The following is a 9287-nucleotide window of genomic DNA, read 5'->3' as shown; positions in this document are numbered from 1 at the left end:
CAGGACCCTGAGATCATGAGCTGAGCCGAAGGCAGACGCTTAACCCACTGAGCCACCCAAACGTCCCTATGATGAATATCTTAATATGCATTTAAAGGTCACTCAACAAACACTGATAAACTTCTGTGACGACAATTGTAACACACTGAAAAGAAGTCCCCAACTCTGAGGCATGTTCCCAAGACGGCTTGCGAAATGTCCTGGTCCTATTTTCCAAAGAGTAGCATGGAGAGACAGATAGCCTCTCCAATCCCCAAACCCAGGCAGGCTTCCCATTAACTCTCTCCCCATTTCGGAGGACCCGGGATTTGCCACACTGATTCGTGAGTGGCCTAGTGTCTAAATTTTCACCTAGAGTCTAATTTTGCTTCTGAGGAGATCCCAGTCATATCCCTGATAACCAGAATGACAGAGGATAGAATACAGGCTGTATTCTAGCCTGTAGTGGAAATCGCAGAGAAGATGGTAGATTCTAGAATCGGTCAGGAAACTAGGCAGAGTCACTTGGGAAAAATGGACAAATACTTCTCAAAGAATCAACAGGAAACAGAGGGCGGCAGGCTGTTTCTATGCCTGAACACATAACCACCCGTGGTCCCAGGCCACTACCTGTCCACAAGGCACCTCTGTGCAAATTAGAAGAATATATATCTTGGGCTTCCTTTGGCCCCCATGACCTCTTGGGCCAGAGTCTTTATGCAGGCCTCTACCGCCACGAATGGGGTCTTGGGGGACCCTCCGTGATGTGTCTCCTCTGCAATGTTAGCAATTTTCGTTCTTTAGCAACTGTCCAGACATGGTTGGACAAAGAGAAAGTGGCAGTCGTGGCAAGAGCGTGCTCACTGGGGTCAGATTAATCTTACATTGGCTACTGAGTAATTGTGACCTTGGACCTATTAATGAATCTCTCTTAGACTCAGCTTTGTCTGCACAATGGAAATGCTAATACTTGCCTCATAAAGAACACACTTTAACCAGGTCTGTACCTTGTAAGCTACTAACGTATGGTGAGTATAGCAATTAACATCGCCTTAAAGATGAAACCACGTTCAGTGACTTCTTGATTCCTTGAGTTAAGAGAAGTTAGAGCCACAGTACACATGGTGACACATATATCTCTCCCATATTTTTAGCTTCAGGGCACCTCTGCTTAGAAACCAAAATTCCCTCCTTCAAATGAAACCTACCTACCTTTCTTTCTTTCTTTCTTTCTTTCTTCCTTTTCTCTTTTTTTAACAAAACCAATTTAGATCAAGTTCTTTACCAAAGACCAGTAGCTGTCCAGGGCCAGTGGTGGGAGCTATCAGCGCCCAGCACAGTCAGTAAAGGGAGGAATTGACTATAGATTTTGGGAGAATAGTGATAAAGCTGATGGGGAGTTGGTCTGAGTTTATTATCACTGTGGAGTGCCGACTCAAAACAATGACAAATTATTAATAAAGTGAGCAGTCCTCACTAGAGTGGATGGCTCCCACCACCGACCTATCCTCAGTAACCACTGCCCAAGGGAACTTTCAGCTTCACTCACCGGTTTAGAGCTCTGAGCCAGGGCACCCCAATCCTAGTCCTAGTTCTGACCCTGCTTTACTATGAAACATTAAACAAGTCATTCAACCTTTATGCTGCTTGGTTTCCTCACGGGAAAGTTAGGGTCAGCCTGTATACTGTGTACTAAGAAGCTAAAAACTGAAGCTTGCCTTTGGGAAGTAGAAAGGCCTATAGGACTGTGCTGAGATGTTTTCAAGATCAACAAAAGTGACTGCTGTCACCAATGAAATCATCCTCTCCAAACCCAGCAATTTTGCCTCGATACATAATACCAAGTAAATCAGCATGGAAGCTGACTCTTGCAAAGCGCTCTCCCCAGACCTTTGAGAAGCATCAAAATGGAAGGTCTATTATCCCTGTGACCTCCTGGATATCTGATCACGTGAAGCAGTTTGCACGGGCCATTCGCTCAAAGCAGAGGGAGGGCTCCAGTAGGTTTCAACCTCTCATGATGCTGCAGAAAATCCTTCAATAGATCAGTGAACTACAAAACCTAATCCTGGAGTGATGCCTGTGTGGCTCAGTTGGTTAAGTGTCCGACTCTGGATTTCAGCTCAGGTCATGATCTCAGGGTTGTGAGATGGAGCCCTGTGTGGCTAATCCTGGAGTCTAATTAAAATGAGATCTATTCTGCTGAATCCCCACCATGTACTAAGAATTAAGCCTGTCTCTTTTAATTAATTCATCTTAATTTCCATACAACTCTGTGCAATAGAGGTTATAATCCACACTTTAAAGAAGGGACCTGTGTTCAGAAAGGGACCCAGCCGACATAGCAAGAGGACAGAAAGGCAGGATAGGCGCTGTCGAAGTCTGCATGAATGCCATATCCAGCCTCCTTCCACAGTATATTCTGCACCCCAGAAGCCGTGTCCCCCATGCAATATAATCACTGAGAACATCTGCAAGATGCAGAGCTTGGTTCAAATCTCACCTCCCCCAAGAAGCCTCCTCTGCCAGCCTCAGCCCTCAGAATTTCTCCCTTCTCTTATGGACGGTACATAGCTTTGACCTCATTCCTTTGACACTAATATATACTGCCTGATGTTCTGGTTCTCTCTCCACATTAGTCTGACTTGCTTTCCCAATTATGTTACAAGTTCCTTGAAGGTATGGATGATTATTTTGCTGGGTCTTAGTGTGGTGTGCAGAGCTAAGAAGGCGATCGTCAATTCGCCTGTCGGTTTTTATTTGGTACACATCGAGTGCCAAGCACCGTGTCAGGCGCTGAGAACAGAAAGTTAAATTAAGAAGCTGTTTGTCTTCACGTTTTTTGGAGTATTGAGGGCGGAGATAGAGAAGTGAAACTCCCAGCGAAACAATGTCTATGGGTGTGATAAATGGAACCAGAGGGCACCTGAGTGGCTGTTAAGGGACAGCCCTGCGAGTCCTCTGTAATGTGTCTCCACGATATTGGCACGTTAGTGCTTTGGTGTCCAAACACTGGTGGATGGATAGAAAGTGATATGAGTGTCAAGAGGAGAGCCACTAGAAGGAGACTACACCTGAGGCAAATCTTAGAATATTTACACAGTGATGAGGGGCACAGAAAAGAGTCTGGAGGCCTTTCTGGAAGACATGACCTCTACAACCTTGCTTGCTAAGTAACCCTCCTGTGGGGTCTAAAGAGGATGCGCCTTTAAAACCAGAGCTGTTTTTACAAGGTGAGAGGTTAGGGAGCTCCTTCTAGCTATTGCTCGAAGATTCGAGATAGCATTTGCAGGAAACCAGGCCTGGAAGGGGTCCAGGAGAGGTTGAGGTTGGAGAGAAAAGCCCTGTCCAGAAAGATGAAGCCCTTGGACTTTACATAGTAGGTGACAAGGAGCTTCTGGTCATCACAATTAGGGGGAGGCAGAGGCGGATTGGTCCAGCACAGTCCTGGAGCCCCAGGCCAGCTTCTTGTGGAGAATAAACCTAGAAACCAAGGCTGCTCCAGATTTTATTCAATGTACTCAATTTAGAGTAACTCCTACCAGACCTCACAGCAACCCTACAAAGTAGGGGATAGTAGCATCCCTGATCCAAATTGAGTAACAGAGGGGTTCAGTCACTTCCCCAAGACCCCACACATAATGACTGATAGCACAGGATTTGAACCTACATAGTCTGCCTGGGGTCCCAGCTTTTAACCAATGGCTAAAATAACTGACAATATTGGAGGCATCAGCATTATGGTCCCTGTAGTGCCCTTAAAGCCAGAACTTAGGCTTGAGCTACAGCTCAGTAAATATGGGAAGATTGGTGCCGTTCAATCACATAACCAATGTTCAATCACATAACCAATCAGAGCCCCTGAGACTGGCCCAGTGTACTAGGCACTGCGGGGGCTGAAAAGATGTAGTAGGTTTAGGCTGTCTGTCTTTGTTCCTAAATCAAGCACCCCCAGAGAGGCGCCTCTCTTTCTTTGCTACACCCAGGGATGAAAACAATAATAAATGCATTTATTATAAAAATAAAAGCTTTGTATGACTCATTTCATTTAAATCTTACAAAAATCCTATAAAGGAAGTACTATTTTTGTTCCAATTTACGTAAGAAAAAACTGGGGCTTTGAGAAGTTGAAAAGTTGCACAAACCCACGAGATGAAAATGTGGAGGAGACATGGCCTAGACCCAGGAGGTCTGAGGCCAGAGCCCCAGGCTCTAGGGAGTGGTTTTACACCATGAGGGAGGACATGGGGTTGGGAGGGTTTCGAAAGGGGCCCTTGTCTCATGCCCTGAGGATTGCAGCCGTTTTACAACTTTGGGTTCACAGTTCTAGAATAGAAGACATCTGTGTCGTCCCCCTGCCACTTTCTAGTACTTTCCCTGGCCTTAGGCCATGCAATTATCTTTCTCAAACAACAAGCAACGTTGCTATTTCAGTATATTTTCCTAGAATTGAACATTCAGAGAGAATGTCTTATGATTTTGCAGTATTAATGACCATAACAGCAGTGAGGACACCTTCCTTTCTTGCCGACTCACAGCACTGAGGCTGTGCTGGGCCACAGAGGAGAGCCTCGCCGCTCCAGCGAGCTAGGCATCGTCCTCAGCTTATGAGAGAGGAGGCCAAACTCACATGCGAAGGACCTGGCCCAGGGTCAACAGACGCCATTCCTCTCGGCAAGGCCACACCTGCTCCAGCCAACTCTGGGGCCACATGGGGCCTGCTTCCCTGCCTCAAGGTCTACTCAGCATGGGACCCTCAGAGGCCATCGTTCTAAGAGCTTCCCTTAGCCTTTGGGATTCCTGCCTGCTCAGGGCTCCACACACAACCCCGAACTCTGTATCTCCCTCAGTCCCTTGGTCCAGCCACCAAGGCTCTCACCCAGAGCCTCACCCAAAGCCTCACTGGCCAGGCCGGCCCCTGGCCTTCCTAGTAAGCAAGGGATGGAGCCCGTGTTCAAAAACCCCTCAGGACTCACTTCACACAATCTCCGCACCCAATAGACACATGACAACAACAACAACAAAAAACCCAGATAATTCTTGGGGGACAAGGGGATATGGTGTGTGTGTGTGTCTGTCTGTCTGTCCCTATGCATCTCTGTGTGTGTGTTTGTTTGTGTGTCTGCGTATCTGTGTGTGATAAAAGAAAACACCTAAGTGCTACGTGATATCTTCCTATGTCCTCCAGCTAGTAAAGAGAAATAAAAGTAGCAATTTCCTACGCAGTTAGGAAGAGAGCGCCTGTGTTGTCAGGCCTGTGAGAGTTTTAGCAAAGTCAGGCTGAGGTACTTGGGAGGGTTACTTTCATGTCTGCCGTTATGTTCCCTACCAACCAGGGAAGCAATAAACATTTTGGGCTTTCCTGATTTGAGTTTGAGGCTTATTGTAAAGCCAGAAACTAATATTTTGGTCTTAATCCTTTTAAAAATAAATTGTAAAGCATCATGCAATGAACGAATAGATGATTTTCACTGGCTGAATATTTGACCAGGACAAAAGAGCAGGTAAAAAAAAAAAAAAATAGGAATAAATAATTTGGCTTATCTCATGGGAGAGCTAAGAGACAGAAAATAGATATGCTGAACTACAGCAATCCTTGAGAACAGGAAGACAAACCCCTTGTGTATTTCTTAAGCCATTCGTGAGGAGGATTCTCTGACCCCAAATTAGGTTTATCGCCACCCCGTTGCTAAGCCATATTGTGAGGAAAGACAGCATCCTCCCGCCCAAGTATTTGTAAGGCTTTCTTTCTCCCTCAGCACTTGGACAACCTGAGCTCAAGATTCTAATTCATCAACCCACTCCATAGCCAAGAGCTGTGGGAATTTTCTTTGCAAAATGAATGTAGGTAGAAACCAAGCCGGTGTGGCCTTCCCTCAGAAACAATTCCTTCTTGAGCAGCCATGTCCCTGCAGGGTCTCTATCTCTTTCTCTTTTGCAAATGTAACTAAATACGTTCATTTGGGGAGAAAGAAAATCCAGCCACCCCGTCTGCACTAAATGGACATTTAGGTGGAAGTCAGGAGGGTTGGGGAGAGGGGGTTGCAACATGTGGGTGAAGAATCATCTGAAGAGGAGGAAAGGGCAGTAAACAGAGGAAGTGAAGCTAATTCTCCCTTGAGAGCTGCGGGCAGAAATAAGTGCAGGGGAACATAAGCACTTCCTCTTGGTTCAAAAATCTCATGTCAATATTTAGCCCCGAAGAGCTTGGGTTTTCCTCACAGACCAGGGAGGGGAAACAGCTTCAAGTGATTCTCCATTGTTTCTTCAGCAACTGGCTAGCAAGATTCAAAAAAAAAAAGGAAAGAAAGAAAGAAAAAAAAAATCTCCTGTGTTACATTTACACCTACTCCCCTTTTAAGTTGGATTCTTTATTACCAGTGGTATTTGGGGTGGCGTTTTAATACCCATGTCAAAAAAGTTGAAAGCAATTTGCGCTGAGGTTGTTCTCTAAGGATTTGTCTCTGTTCTTACCAGCTTGAAGAGCAAAAACGTGTGAAATTACTTCCTTAGTCCTCTCCAATGCCAGAAATTAAGAGGCTAGAACTGAGGGTATTAAAGTGAATACTAAAAATGTTTTTAGGAGGATATCTGCATAATGACCCTGCTTATTTTCAAGAACATTGGTCTTTCCTTGGGGCCATTTTTAATTCAGATTTCCTTGTTTGCAAGTTGATTGGCACCTAAAAAGCGGACAGGAGGCAAAGAACAAAGTTGGGAAAATATTTCTCATAAATAAGAGGGTCAAAAGGGTATTGCTCTGAAGAACGCATACAGATAAGAATAACACAGGCTTGCCATTGGGGAAATGAACAGGGGAAGGATAAACAGTTCACAGAAGACGTACAAGGGGCTAGTAAACACAGAAGAAAAGATCACCTCCATGGTGATCAAAGACATGGAAATGGAAACCACAAGGAAAGGCCGTTTTTCACCTCCCGAGCTGGCAAAGTTGGCAAAAGGGTAAGGAAGTAGTCTGCCCAGACACCACTCATGGAGGAATACACTGGCTAACTTGTTTGAATATTTTAAAATATCCAGATGTATTTTAGATTTAAGCGTACCTTTGGCACAGGAACTTTATCCTCTAGAATTAAACAAAGCTGCAGTCACATATTTATAAATAAGAATATTTATCACAGTATTACGAGAGTGAAAAATGAGAAACAACTGTGATATCTAACAACCAAAGAGGCATACATAAATTACATCCTCGCCACGTGATGGAATACCACATGGTTGACAAAAATCATGTTTGCAAGAACACAGACATGAGGAAATGCAATCTAACAAGAGAGTTTTTAAGCAGGACATATGAAACTAAACTTTGATCCAACTGTATTTTTTTCCATAGAAAAATGACTAAGGGTTTACGAGTGATTGTTTCTGGTAAAAGGAATTGAGGGTAATTTTTGTCCATTCACCTCACTTTCTTCTCAAGGGGCAGTCTAGTGTCATGGTTTGACGCAAAAACGGTCAGCCAGTGTTCTTAGGTTCAAATCGTGACCCTTCTCCTTTTATAGCTACGCAGTCATAAGCAGGCAACTGAATCTCTCTGTGCCTCAGCTTCCCTGTTTGCAATTTGGAGGTAATGAGAGTACCCACTTTCACAGGATTATTGTGAAGGTTCATCCATGTGGAGAGGCGGCATGATGACAGCCTTGGGTAGAGTGAGCGCTCAATGTTGGTAGCTGCTGTCATTCTTAGAGTTGTCGGTATTTTCTAAATTTAAGGAGCTATTCATTTAAAAATTGGAACTTTCAAGGCAGAGACCAGGCAAGAATGGCTTGAGTGGGTCCATGTGTGAAGGAAAAAGACTCGGGAACCACGTTGTCCTCAAGTTGAATTAAGGCATCTGGGTAGTATATTTATTTAAAAATGAAGAAAAGGCAAAGACGGACAGAAGGATGGCAGGCAGGCAGGCAGGAAGAAGGAAGGAAGGAGGAAGGGAAGAAGGAATGGAGCGGATTGAGGGGAAGCAGTCTTGCAAAGCTAATAAGACATTGACAAGTAGGACGCAGTGAGGGTTGCTGAGACCTTGTTGGAGCTCCATGTCCGTGTGCATGTCCTATGTGCACATCACAACAAGACTACCTAGGGAAAGAGGAAGAATTATTTTCAAAAGTAAGAGTCCGGTCCTGTCTCCTGGAGATTCTGATGGGTCAGTCTAGGCTGGGGCCAGGTAATCTCTTTTTTTAGTAAACAGGGAAGTTGGAAACCTCTGATGTGAACAGATAAAAGGCCTCCAGGCATTCAAGAGCTCCCAAGTCTGGCACCAGGAAGCCAAGAGCATGTCCAGCACAGGTCTCTTTGTCTAGGTAGTTAACTAGACATGAACCTCAGGACACAGGGAGCAGGACTGGATGACCTCTAGGCCTTCGTAGCTCCTTGGATTTTTCATGCTATTAAAATCTCCTGATAACTTCTCTGCTGGACATGTAAGGTTATCCATGTTCTAGCCCATCCTGACTCTTTGAACTTATGTCCCCATCTCTCCCCCTACGCCCCAACCCGGTCCTCAAACACATTCTCTACCCCACTCCAAGATGGCTCTACACTGTCCCTAGACCACAGTTTCTTTTCTGGGCCTTTGTATGGGCTGTGTCCCTCACCCAAACGTCCCTCTCCCTCCCTTAACCTCTCTGATTCTACTGGTCCCTCTATGCCTGAGCCAAGAGTCCCCTCTCCTCCAGAAGCCCCCTGTGCCAGGCCCATGCCTCAGTCACATTTATATGGACAGTCCTGTTCCGAGAGTTATTGCTCTGCCCTATACTGCTCAGTAACTTATTTGTCAAACTCAGGAAGAAGGCCCCTGCTCATAACTGATACAGGAGTATGACCTTACAGTACATAAAAGATTTCATATCTATGATCTCTCTTCACCACCCACAGGAAATGGGTAATGTTATTATCTCCATTAGAGGGTTGAGGAAACTGAAGTTGAGGGAGATTTTCTTACTCACGTATGGCAAAACCACCCAAAGATGGCAGAATCAAAAGACTGTCCCACTGGTAAAAGGAATTGGGGATTACCCCCCACCATGAAATTTTCCAATATGGAGCGTTAATGAATGACTCTCTTTGTGTGTCCAGACTGGGGTAGGGGGGACACTAAGCCCCAAGGCTTTAAAGAACAGCTGCATCTCCAGTCAGAGCCTGTGTCATCCACAGACTCAAACGGTGGGCTCATGACGGCAGCTGCTGCTGGCTGTAGGCAGCCCTGCAGCTGTTACTGGGAGGTGGACTCAAGAAGAGCAGGGAAATAGAATCCTGTAAAAATAAGTGTGCTTTTGTGTACGTGCGTGATA

The sequence above is a fragment of the Mustela nigripes genome, chromosome 7 (genome assembly GCF_022355385.1).
Source record: "Mustela nigripes isolate SB6536 chromosome 7, MUSNIG.SB6536, whole genome shotgun sequence".
Taxonomy (NCBI): domain Eukaryota; kingdom Metazoa; phylum Chordata; class Mammalia; order Carnivora; family Mustelidae; genus Mustela; species Mustela nigripes.
This window is presented reverse-complemented; position numbering follows the sequence as displayed.